General features: G+C 44.7%; 1 protein-coding gene across 1 annotated transcript in view; it reads left to right on the top strand.

Moving 5' to 3' along the window:
* The first annotated feature begins 4,206 nt into the window (after window positions 1-4,206).
* Window positions 4,207-13,857, top strand: part of EMP3 (epithelial membrane protein 3 (MAM blood group)) — a 54,334-nt gene continuing 44,683 nt past the window's right edge. Inside the window, exon 1 of the mRNA XM_075838862.1 lies at window positions 4,207-4,289. The gene's annotated coding sequence lies outside the window, so the exon portion shown is untranslated. The remainder of the gene's footprint in view (window positions 4,290-13,857) is intronic.

The raw sequence follows: 13,857 nt of genomic DNA, 5'->3' as shown, positions 1-13,857 counted from the left end.
GTCGATGCACGGCCTAAGACCACCATCCTTATTCCCTACGAAGAAGAAGCCAGCACCTACCGGAGAAGTAGAGGGGCGAATGTAACCCTTGGCCAGGTATTCCTGGATATACTCTCTCATGGCTTCACGTTCGGGACAAGAGAGATTGAATATCCTACCCTTAGGGAGCTTAGCTCCTGGTACCAAATCGATTGCGCAATCGTATTCTCTATGAGGAGGTAACACTTCAGAGGCCTCTTTAGAGAAAACATCAGCAAAGTCCTGAACAAACTCAGGTAGTGTGTTCACCTCCTCAGGGAGATAAATAGAATTAACATGACGTCATGCATTCATTACCCCATTTGGTAAGATCCCCAATATTCCAGTTAAACGTGGGATTATGCAACTGCAACCAGGGAAGGCCTAAAACCAAATCGGACGATAATCCCTGCATCACCAGTACAGCGCACTGCTTCAAATGCATGGAGCCAACAAGGAGTTCAAAAACAAGGGTATGCTGTGTAAAATAACCATAAGCAAGAGGAGTGGAGTCGATACCCACTACCGGGACAGGTTTAGGCAAATCAATCAATGGCATAGCTAGAGACATAGCAAATTCCACAGACATAATATTAGCAGAAGACCCTTAAAGAGGCTCTGTCACCAGATTTTGCAACCCCTATCTGCTATTGCAGCAGATAGGCGCTGCAATGTAGATTACAGTAACGTTTTTATTTTTAAAAAACGAGCATTTTTGGTCAAGTTATGACCATTTTTGTCGTTATGCAAATGAGGCTTGCAAAAGTCCAAGTGGGTGTGTTTAAAAGTAAAAGTCCAAGTGGGCGTGTATTGTGTGCGTACATCGGGGCGTTTTTAATACTTTTACTAGCTGGGCGCTCTGAAGAGAAGTATCATCCACTTCTCTTCAGAACGCCCAGCTTCTGACAGTGCAGATCTGTGACGTCACTCACAGGTCCTGCATCGTTTCGGCCACATCGGCACCAGAGGCTACAGTTGATTCTGCAGCAGCATCAGCGTTTGCAGGTAAGTCGATCTTACCTGCAAACGCTGATGCTGCTGCAGAATCAACTGTAGCCTCTGGTGCCGATGTGGCCGACACGATGCAGGACCTGTGAGTGACGTCACAGATCTGCACTGTCAGAAGCTGGGCGTTCTGAAGAGAAGTGGATGATACTTCTCTTCAGAGCACCCAGCTAGTTAAAAGTATTAAAAACGCCCCGATGTACGCACACAATACACGCCCACTTGGACTTTTACTTTTAAACACACCCACTTGGACTTTTGCAAGCCTCATTTGCATAACTACAAAAATGGTCATAACTTGGCCAAAAATGCTCGTTTTTTAAAAATAAAAACGTTACTGTAATCTACATTGCAGCGCCTATCTGCTGCAATAGCAGATAGGGGTTGCAAAATCTGGTGACAGAGCCTCTTTAATCCACAAAGGCACTGCCGGTAGCAGACCTACCACCAAAAGAGACCTGAAAGGGAAGCAAGATTTTATTAGGTTTCATCTTTACGGGAAATACCTGTGCGCCCAAGTGACCTCCCCGATGATCACTTATGCGCGGAAGTTATCCGGCTGCTTATTCTTACGCCTAGGACAGTTGTTCACTTGATGCTTGTCATCCCCACAGTAGAAGCAGAGACCATTCTTCCTGCGGAACTCTCTACGTTGTTGGGGGAACACGGAGGCCCCGAGCTGCATAGGTTCATCCGAGTCTTCCGTGGAAGAACGAAGCAACGGAACCTCGGGAGGCATCATGGGGGAGTCAGAGGAGAAGGCACAAAAACGTTCAAGTCGTCGTTTCCTGAGACGTCGGTCAAGTCATACCGCTAAAGCCATAACCTGATCTAGGGAGTCAGCAGAGGGATAGCTAACTAGCAGGTCTTTCAGGGCGTTCGACATACCCAATCTAAACTGGCACCTCAAGGCAGGGTCATTCCACCGAGAAGCTACACACCACTTCCTAAAGTCAGAACAATACTCCTCTACAGGTCTCTTACCCTGACGTAAGGTCACCAGCTGACTCTCAGCAAAGGCAGTCTTGTCAGTCTCGTCATAAATGAGTCCGAGAGCAGAAAAGATCAACGGAGGAAAGTTCAGGGGCGTCAGGAGCCAAGGAGAAGGCCCATTCTTGGGGCCCGTCCTGGAGCCGGGACATAATTATACCCACCCACTGGCTCTCAGATCCTGAGGAGTGGGGCTTTAAGCGAAAATAGAGCTTACAACTCTCCCGAAAGGAGAAAAAAGTCTTCCGGTCCCCTGAGAACCGGTCAGGCAACTTGAGGTGGGGTTCAAGAGGTGAGGTGGGGGGCACTACCAGGGAAGCATTACGCAGGTTTTCCCTCTGAGCCAGGGCCTGGACCTGTAGGGAGAGGCCCTGCATCTGCTGAGAAAGGGGCTCAAGGGGGTCCATAGATGTGTCAGGGACCAGGGTAGACTAGGTATATGGGCCTGTGATTATGTAATGACAGGGTAGGGAGACAGACAGGTGAGCTCTAATCTACCCGCCACTCAGTCCCTGCCTACTTGCAACGACCCTTCCTAAGCGATGGGGTACAACTGGGTGACCGTCCCTATGCTCAGTAAGTGCAAGACAGACAAACAGACAAGGGTACACAGAAGCTAGGGAAACGGGGCAGTTGCCCACGGAGACACCGTGAGCAACAAGAGTAGTGAACGAGCCGAGTCAAACCAGGAGAGAACGAAGTACAAAACGCTGAGCAGGAGAGTGGTCAGAAAGCCAAGGTCAATAACAAGCAGAGGATGAGTAGTACAAGCAGCAGCAGCAAGCCAGGAAACAAGCATAGAAGAATCACAGGCCAAAGAGGAACAGGAAAGGCAGGTATAAATAGACAGTGGGCGGGAGCTAGCTCCGTCTGGCCAGGCTGTGATAGGCTCTCCCACTCCTAAGCCTGCCATCCTGAGTGGTGGAAGATGGAGTCAGTCTCACAGACATAGGAGCAGGTGCAGACTGATTGCCCACGGGCGTCGACACAGAAGCTGTGTCTGGCAAATCCTTTACAGGTGCCAGATGTGTTTGGTGGCCATATCCCTCTCTATGGCAATACATATGCATGCTCAACTGATCCGAGTGAGACTGAGGGTGTTGGGGGAGTGAGAAGATGAGGGAAAGCCGTGAACTCAGGAATACAGTGGACTCATCGGATAGCTCTGGATATTGTCATTTTAAATAATATATATATATATTTATTTTCTTTTTTTTAAATGTTTTTTTCAGGTTTTTCAGGATTTCACATAAAGAAGAATAAAAAAAAAATCATATATACAGTGAAACCTCCCCAGAAGACCAGCTCTTTGAAAGGACCCCCAAAAAAAACTATTTATTTTTTCTTTTACAATTTTGGGTGGTCATCTCAAAAAGGTTTTATTATATTTACCTTACAGATTCTCTTCCATTGCCCACCTCCAGTCACATGTCACTGACTACATCCCTCTGCAGGACTCAGCAGCCGCAGGCAATCTACAATTATTTTTGAGGCGCATCACCATTGAAGGTTCTCTGGGTAGTAGCGCTCCTCACATGCCCCTTAAAAACAGGCCTGCATCGAGGATTGGGACACAGAGCAATGCAATAATATGCAGTTTCATGTAAAGCTATGCTATCATATCAATGTCCCAGCAAGTTACAAGTATAAAAGTTGTGTGAGCACTTCCTTTATATACCTGCCCACTAACAGAAAGCTGCCAGCAAAGTGGTAAGAAGGAAAAAAGTAAGCTCCATACATTATATAATGAATAGCATGAGTATTTGGCCATTTGTTTGCACCACTTCTGCTCCAAAATATTGTGTGGGTCAGTTTCTTTTAAACATAGTCAAACATTGAATATTTGCAATGCATGTTTATTTATTGAAGATGCATTTTTGCCAAACCACAGCATCTGATGCTCACCCATTTATAACAACTTAACTGCTTATGATCCTAACTTAACCTAAAACATCTGTCTTGAGAGACAGTTGCAGAATGTGAGTGCTGGAGAGCTGCCCAGTTTAAGAAAAGGGAAGGGTGGTGGTGGTGGGGGCTGTGATTAATATGCCTAGCAAAGTTCTCTTTGACGTGTGGTTTGGATGGGTGTGGGGTGGGAGGGTATAGGTCTCCATCAACTTTTAGCAAAAGGGAGGAGTACTGTAGTGCAAACATTTCTTGCAAACTCCCACTTAAGGCATCACTTCTACGTGCACAGAGGGCTACAGTGCTAGAGAGAAAAGGCAGAAGATCATCACCTTCAAAGAAGTTACTTATTGAGACCATACATCTTAGTGGTAAGATATTTTATTATTTACACTAAAGAATACTTCATAACTGGCTTTAGTCTTACGCTTTATACTATTAGTTTACTTGTGTTAGTTGTCAGTTCATACTGGCGAAATCTGTTTTTTAGGTAGAAAAAGCAGAGGCAAAAATTAAAACGATATCTTCTTATAATAAAAAGAAAACTATAAAAAAAGCAAAAACATTCCTTGTTACTTTTTCTTCTGCCGCTCTAGACGTAGCTCTGTTTTCCTGCTGCAGAAATAGGAAAGACACAGATGTTCTAAGTCGTTTTTTGTGGGGCCCTGATATGTGGAGGGAGAAGTATAATAAACTCCAGGCGTGTAATAGAAAGAACATGTGGTTTAAATCTTTTACAGAAGTAAAAAGCACTCACTCATTTTTTCTGTTGACCATTATGATCCATGTGGATATTCTTTCCAGCGGCAAAACTATTTCTGTGTATAAGTAACTGTGAAAAATGATATCTGCTTTCCAGAATGAAGATGTTTTTTCCATCTCTCAGATAAAAGAATAATTACATAGAACTAGCTGTGCACATCCAGATATGGTTATGTTCAAAACCAATTTCTTAAAGGGGTGTTCCCATCTTAGAATGTCATGGCATATCACCAGTATATATTATAACATTATGATTGTTGGGTTCTGACCTTTGGAACCCCTATCGATCCCAAGAACAAAGGGACTGAGGTCTCTTCAGCTTTTTCCCTGCACAGCAGCGCTCCCGTCCACTAGCTCTGCAGGGTACTGTATAATACAGCTATGTTGCAGCATCCTGCACAGAGGGTGGGTGTGAACCCTGCTGTGCAGAAAAGAGCTTGGTCCTTCAGTCTATCAGTGGGGGGTCCCTGCAGTCAGACCCTCATCAATCAGGAAGTGACGATGTATCCTAGAGATATTCATCCCTTCTTGTGGAGGAAAGAAAACACTTTAACTTAGGCTCTGTTCACATTTGCGTCAGACGCTCCATGCAGGGATGTTCTTCCCATTAAAATTGGACACATTACGAAAGAACCCAGATGAACCCCATTGTAAGTTGACAGATGCGGCACTGCATCAAGGCTTCTGTTAGAACCGGAAGCCACAACGCAGATCTGAACATAGCCTTAGGCAAACTAATGTTGATGTTTGTTCTAGGAGTTCTAACAAGTAAAATAATAGATGTTAATGCTAGGAAGAGATGATAATTGACAGTAAATCCCCTTAGTATACAGTTATCAAGTGAAATAAATTAAATAAGTTTACCAGTACTGAGAGCAATGGTAGAAGCACCAGCTAATGTTTTATAAAACTGACTGAAGTTGAAGTGGATTTCATTGTTGGCTTCGTTGGTATGTATTGTTTATGATATTGGCATATGGCTGAATTATTGGTTGGGTGGATACTTCAAGCATATTTAAACAAAAACTGTTCAGGTTAATTGTGGATTTTCATGGAATAATGCAAACTCAGGATGTCAGCTATATACATTTCTATTGTAAATCAAGTAGGCCGAGAAGTTAACTACTTTACCCCTTGGTAATAGTTACATAGTTGATAAGGTCCATCAAGTCCAACATATAATCCTACTGTGTGACCACTGAACTAAAGTTTCTAGCATTCCCTGTTTCTCTGTTTAACCTTTAACTTTTTAAAAAACAAAACATTTGACCTTAAAGCCTATAAGAAGTATTAGGCTCTGTTTACATCTGTGTCTGTTTTTTCCGTTGTTCTGCTCAGTCATAGGACCAGAACAGCGAAATTGATGCCAGTATTGGGTTTGACACTAACGGCACCCGATAGAACCAATTAACTTTAATAGGGTCCGTTGGTTTTCCATCTTGGTGTCCATCATTTTCCCGGACAAAGTAGCAATACATGCTGCGCTATTTTGTTTGGGATTTTTGCTAGAATCTGCGTTGGAGCCTCCTAACGGAGCATCTAATGCAGATGTGGACATAGCTTTAGTCCGTTTGTATTTTGTGTTTATTTCCCATAGTAACTTATGTGTTTTTCAGACCTCCAATGTTGTTTACTGAGATTTCCTATGGAGACAACTAAGCTTTACCGGGCTTCCCCTTCGGCACCCATCTTTATAGCTTCTGCTGTCTCCCTAGGCAACCAACAAACACAACACTGGCTAATTCTGCTGAAAACCACAGAGGGAAGTCTGAATGATAAGAAGCTGCATTGTGGTAAAACATGAGGGATGTCATGTGTAAGTGAATGAAACCGATTACTCACACTGTGGAAAACCCTTTTATAATGATGAAAGTATTTATTCATCATACGTCCTGAAGGACTGTAGATTGATATAAGCAGATGAAAGTTTCCCTGCCTTTCTTCTATTCTTCCATGAAACTGGATTTACAAAAATGTATCCAGATTCCATATATGAGGTTGTTAAGGCCTCATGCACACGACCGTAGCCATGTGCACGGCCGTGATTTTCGGGTCGGCCGGCCACAGAGTGTCACCGACGAGCTGCCCGCAAATTTCGGGCAGTGCATATGGCCACGCCCATTATTTTCTAAGAGCCTGGACCGCAGAACACGGCCATAATAAGACACGTCCGTTCTTTCTGCGGTCCAGGCTCCTGGGCCATGCACGAATCGTGGAGACCACGGTCGTTTGCATGGGCCCATAGAAATGAATGGGGCCGCAATTCTCCCGTGGATTTTGAGCACATTCACACGTGGCGGAATTGTTGTTGAATTGTGCTGCAGACAGTCCGCAGTGGAATTCTGCAGCAGCCGTTTTTTACATTTGTTTCTATACATTTTTAGGAAAGTTAGTTCAGACGTTGCAGAAAATAACTGAGCGGAAATCAGGCTGCAGTGCAGAATTTTCCCTCCGCAGCATGCTCATTATGTTGCGGAGAAGAAGCAGAATTTCACTGCGGATTTCAGCCTTTGCAATGTCCGCTGTGATATCTGCAACGTCTGAATTACCTGTCAAATATGCAAATGTTGGTGCAGATTCGTTGCGTAATTGCCCCAAATCTGCACCAACATTTGAAACTGAAAAATTCCGCCACGTCTGAGGGTGCCTTTTCGGAGGAATTGCGGCCGCAAAAGCACTTTTGTGTGCATGGGGCCTAAGTAAGAAGGTGAAATCTGCTGAGAAGCATTCGACTTGAGGCCACATGCACACGACCGTAAAAAACCTCAAAAACTGACCCATTCACTTCCATTGAGCGCGGACACCTTTCCGTATCGCTTCGGACGAGTGTCCGCGCCACAGAACTGTGCCCACAGACGGCACAGACTCCTCCATAGAAGTCTATGGGGGAAGCCAAAATTGCGGATGGCTACAGAGGTGTATCCGCAAATACGGATAGCCATCCGCAAATACAGAAGTGTTGCTAAGCGACACAAAGGGGATTTCCCATTAACCAGGCCTCTTTTTTTTGCAGATACCATTCAGCAGAAATGGGTACGTTGCTGATGATTTGCTGATGACTATAAAGCAATACGGAACCGTATTTACGGTCAGTAGTTGTGGATATGGTCGTGTGCATGAGGCCTGAGGGTATGTTCACACGCTTAACAAAAAATAGCTGTAAAATATGGCGCTGTTTTCAAGGGAAAACAGCCTCTGATTTACAGCCGGTTTTTATGTATCAAGCGTTTTTTTATGCGTTTTTTACGGCCGTTTTTTAGAGTTGTTTTTCTATTGAGACAATGAATAATGGCTCCAAAAACGGCTCAAGGAGTGGCATGCACTTCTTTTTATGGGGCGTTTTTTTATGCGCCGTTTCTACAAAAAAACGCTCCGTGGGAACGAAACTCCATTTTTTCCATTGAAATCAATAGGCAGATGTTTGGAGGCATTAAGCCCCCGTATTTTCAGTCGTTTTTTTCCGGGCGTTTACGGTCCGAAAAAAGGTTGAAAATAGGCCGTGTGAACATATCCCAAGAGGACTCCCAAGGGCAAGTCCAGGCTGGGCAAAACAGCTCTCGATTATGGATGACTTTATATCATCTATTAGTAGGCATTCACAGTGTGTTGCCTCCACATTTCTAATGTAACTAACCTTGCATATGTCTACATTGTGAAGGAAATTGTACTTTTAGGTAAATACCTAAAAATAAAACCATTACATGTAATATATATAGTTAGGATAGCAATAAACCCATTCATGTTCCCTAACAGATGCAATAATATATTGCCTATAAATTAGACCTACTGTGAGAATGTTGAAAGACCTCTATGTAATAGCAGATACACCCGCTATGAACTCTACCTTTACCGGGATTGACGCGTCGCACTGACAGCTTGTATTCAGCTATGTGACAGGGAAACCACTTACTTGCCTTTCACCCAATAGGAAAGAGACAATACTCCAATGAAGTAGTGCAGAACAGCTTACAGGTGGAAACAACGCAAAACGCTATTATCTCCAGATATTTTATCAGAGGTAGGAAAGGAAGGTACGGGGCACAACACAAGCTGGTCTTTCCTACATGTAGTTCACTAGTTACAGATGCACACATTGCAGTTTTGGTGCAGTTTTTTAAGACACGACCAGGAGGAGTGGATTAAAAAAAAAAGTGGAGAAGTAGAATCTTTCCTATGTACTTTCACTTCTTTTACGATCCAATCCTAGTTGTGGCTTCAAGAACTGTTCCAAAACTGCACTGTGTGAATAAGGTCTAATGGTCAGTTGCCATTAAATCTCTAACACCTGTGTCCTATACAGTCCATAGCAAAAGAACAGATCATTCCTTTTATTCTACCATAAAAACGACCATAAAACCCAGTTTAAAATATGTAACAAAAAAAATAAGCAAATAAGTACATGTAAAAAGAAAAAAAAAATAATTAGATTTTTTTACAATTTATGTTTCATTCATTTGAACCTGCTTTCAGACCTTTCTGTCTTGGGAGGTTTTTCCACCAGGTCCCAATTTCAGTTCAACACTTTTAATCAATGTAAGATCAGGGGGGGGGGGGTTCCAATATGAATCAGCAGATTTTTGTGGCTGCAGCGAAGCGATGGACATAGCAGCGTATAGTTCTAAGCTGCAATACCAGGTACATATTAACATAGCTGAGCCTGGATACACAATTGAGGAGCAGGTGCCATGGCTCCTTCATTCTGCTGATCAATGGTGGTCTGTCTCCTTCAATTGAAAATTTTGGAAAACCCCTGTGCTCGTGAATGCAGGCTGTTTATCTTCTTGCACAACCAGAGAGTACCCTTGAAATTCCTTTCCACCCCTGTATCCTATTGCAAAACCAAAGTCTAATCTTTGCACTACATTGTAAAATGTCAAGAGTTCACATTCAATCCTCAATCCACAGATTACTCTATACACTTGGTACATAGGACTGCAAATTATAACATTCACCACCCCACCCTCCAAAAAGAAAAATCAGATTCTAGTAATATTTACAGAGATCTTTGGGCTTAACATATTTAACAACAACTTCAAGATTAACCAGTATTTACAACTAAAGGTATATACATACAGTGAAGGAAATAAGTATTTGATTCCTTGCTGATTTTGTAAGTTTGCCCACTGTCAAAGACATGAACAGTCTAGAATTTTTAGGCTAGGTTAATTTTACCAGTGAGAGATAGATTATATTTAAAAAAAAACAGAAAATCACATAGTCAAAATGATATATATTTATTTGCATTGTGCACAGAGAAATAAGTATTTGATCCCCTACCAACCATTAAGAGTTCAGCCTCCTCCAGACCAGTTACACGCTCCAAATCAACTTGGTGCCTGCATTAAAGACAGCTGTCTTAAATGGTCACCTGTATAAAAGACTCCTGTCCACAGACTCAATTAGTCAGTCTGACTCTAACCTCTACAACATGGGCAAGACCAAAGAGCTTTCTAAGGATGTCAGGAACAAGATCATAGACCTGCACAAGGCTGGAATGGGCTACAAAACGATAAGTAAGACGCTGGGTGAGAAGGAGACAACTGTTGGTGCAATAGTAAGAAAATGGAAGACATACAAAATGACTGTCAATCGACATCGATCTGGGGCTCCATGCAAAATCTCACCTCGTGGGGTATCCTTGATCCTGAGGAAGGTGAGAGCTCAGCCGAAAACTACACGGGGGGAACTTGTTAATGATCTCAAGGCAGCTGGGACCACGGTCACCAAGAAAACCATTGGTAACACATTACGCCGTAATGGATTAAAATCCTGCAGTGCCCGCAAGGTCCCCCTGCTCAAGGAGGTACATGTACAGTCCCATCTGAAGTTTGCAAATGAACATCTGGATGATTCTGAGAGTGATTGGGAGAAGGTGCTGTGGTCAGATGAGACTAAAATTGAGCTCTTTGGCATTAACTCAACTCGCCGTGTTTGGAGGAAGAGAACTGCTGCCTATGACCCAAAGAACACTGTCCCCACTGTCAAGCATGGAGGTGGAAACATTATGTTTTGGGGGTGTTTCTCTGCTAAGGGCACAGGACTACTTCACCGCATCAATGGGAGAATGGATGGAGCCATGTACCGTCAAATCCTGAGTGACAACCTCCTTCCCTCCACCAGGACATTAAAAATGGCTCGTGGCTGGGTCTTCCAGCACGACAATGACCCGAAACATACAGCCAAGGCAACAAAGGAGTGGCTCAAAAAGAAGCACATTAAGGTCATGGAGTGGCCTAGCCAGTCTCCAGACCTTAATCCCATCGAAAACTTATGGAGGGAGCTGAAGATCCGAGTTGCCAAGCGACAGCCTCGAAATCTTAATGATTTACAGATGATCTGCAAAGAGGAGTGGGCCAAAATTCCATCTAACATGTGTGCAAACCTCATCATCAACTACAAAAAACGTCTGACTGCTGTGCTTGCCAACAAGGGTTTTGCCACCAAGTATTAAGTCTTGTTTGCCAAAGGGATCAAATACTTATTTCTCTGTGCACAATGCAAATAAATATATATAATTTTGACAATGTGATTTTCTTTTTTTTTTTTTTATATAATCTATCTCTCACTGGTAAAATTAACCTAGCCTAAAAATTCTAGACTGTTCATGTCTTTGACTGTGGGCAAACTTACAGAATCAGCAAGGGATCAAATACTTATTTCCTTCACTGTATAATGTTAATACATGTCTGAAGAAATGCATTTATTACCCATTATTTATATAGTGCCACCATATAGTGACACAGCATGTTACAGAGAATGTACTCACATTGGTTCTGTATCCAATCGCACTCACAATGTATCCTTGGTAACACACATCAACATTAAGATGACCCACCCATAGGTAATATAGGGCACTATAAGGGTAGGAACACACTAGGCGTACGCACTGAGGCTTTTCCGCAATGGATTTCATTGCGGAAATCTTGCAGCGTTAGCAGCAGTGTGGGTGAGATTTCAACGAATCAGCCTAAAAAAAAGCACATAAATTGACCTGCGGTGCGTCTTTTTCATCGCTTCTCTTTTGTTGCGGGTTTTCCCCATTGAATTCAATGAGGTGCTTAAACAAAGTGGTGTGTGTTGCGACATTTGCAGCGGAATCACAGCGATTCCGCCACAAAAATATTAAAAAAGTAAGAAAAAATATTCATTTATACTTACCCAGAGTTCACCGTTTCTCCAGTCTGGCCTCCTAAGATGAAGTTTCAGCCCATGTGACTGTTGCAGCCAATCATAGGAAGCAGTCACATGGCCTGCAACATCATCCCAGGAGCCTGGACTTCACACAGAAGAGAAGAGTATAAAAGTTACTTTTTTTTTCCAGCGCTTCTTTCCGCAGCGGAATTCCGCCCGAAAAAACGCACCACGGTGTGGTACGTTTTTTCAGACCGGATTCCCTGTGGTGTTCAGGGAGGATAAGCTGTGCAGCTTCACGGACTGGATCCGCCCTGAACACACTGTGTGTGTTCCTACCCTAATATAAGTAGTAATTATCGCTCGGACACTGTCCAACCAGCTACAGACAGTATGAGAGCGGCTTGAGCTATGTGATCTCTCTTGCAAAACCACAGTCTTGTCGTTCTGCGGAAAACGTGCACGCGCGCCCTCACGCAGGTGTACACAAGCCGCTCTCACACTGCACAAGCTACTATCACACTGTACAAGCCACTCTCACACTGTCCGTAGCTGATTGGACAGTGTCAGAGCCAGGGCCGGCGTTAGTACCGGACAAGTGCCGGGGCCCACTACCCTTGCGGGGGCCCACTCGGTTGCCGGATGCTGATGCTGCCGTCAGGGACGGGCTGGGCCGGTAAACTTTTAGAGCCGTTCTTCATATATTTTCCCCTACCCTCCCCCCGCCGCAGCCGCGCTATGCCTTTAAGAGCCCTTATCTAGCAGACATGCAGCCATAGGCACCTCTGCTAGAACACGACCGTCCCCTGTTGCTGCCCACGCCACCAGAGCAGAACAGGAGTGCCAGAGAAGACATTGAGGAGAGGCTGGCCGGGCTGAGACTGAGTTGAGCACTTTATAAAAATAACTGAGCGCCGCTCACTGCGCTCAGCCTCCTGCCCGTCTTGAACTTAAAAAAGTCATCACCGGCCGACGCTAGGGATTTAGGGGAGGGTGTCTAAGCATGTTGGCTGTTTGCAAGGGGGGGTAGTCTAAGCATCTCACTGCCTGCAAAGGGCTCTATGGGGGGGATTATTCCCCCCCCAATAGAGCCCTCGGTGGTTAATAGTTATTATATTGCAAGGGGGGGTGAGCATCTATGACTGCTCAGGGCTCAGAGCCCTCAGCAGTCAGACCCCCACCCTTGCAGTATAATTCTTCCCCATAGAGCCCTCAGCAGTGAGTCATGCTCAGACCCAGGGCCGGCGTCAGCACCCGCTGCCCTTTGGGTGCTCACTCGGCTGCTGGGTGCTTACTTCTGCTGCTGTCATGGCTCCTCGAGGAGCGGAATCTCCAGGCAGAGCGTTGCCGATGCTCTTGCCAGGGTTTCTGCTCCTAGAGGGAGCCCCTGTCTAGGAGCGAAATCCCCCCAGAGCGTTGCCGACGCTCTGGCCAGGAATTTCTCTCCTAGAGGAGCCCTTGACATCACTATCCATATATTTGTCAGTGACGTCAAGTGCTCCTCCGGGACCGGAATCCCCAGCCAGAGCGTCGGCAACGCTCTGGCAGGGGATTCCACTGCTAGAGGGAGCCCCAATGGCGCTATCTACAGGGATGGGGCTGTAGCGCTATCTGCAGGTTGGGGTGTGTTTGGCACTATTTACAAGGAAGTGTGTGTGGCATTATCTACAGGGGTGTGTGTGGCACTATTTACAGTGGGCTGTGTGGCATTATCTATCGGGGGCTGTGTGGCACTATCTACAGTGAGCTGTGTGGCACTATCTACAGGGGGCATTATGGCACTATCTACAGGGGGCTGTGTGGCACTATCTACAGGGGGCTGTTGGCATTATCTACATGGGTATGTGTGGCATTATTTACAGGGGGCTGTGTGGCATTATATACAGGGGGGCTGTGTGGCAATATCTACAGGGGTGTGTGGTAATATCTACAGGGGTGTGCGTGGCAATATCTAAAGGGGGTTGTGTGGCAATATCTACAGGGGGTGTGTGGTAATATCTACAGGGGAATGTGTGGCAATATCTACAGAGGGCACTGTGGCACTAT

This window comes from Rhinoderma darwinii, chromosome 10 (genome assembly GCF_050947455.1).
Source record: "Rhinoderma darwinii isolate aRhiDar2 chromosome 10, aRhiDar2.hap1, whole genome shotgun sequence".
Taxonomy (NCBI): Eukaryota; Metazoa; Chordata; class Amphibia; order Anura; family Rhinodermatidae; genus Rhinoderma; species Rhinoderma darwinii.
This window is presented reverse-complemented; position numbering and strand designations above follow the sequence as displayed.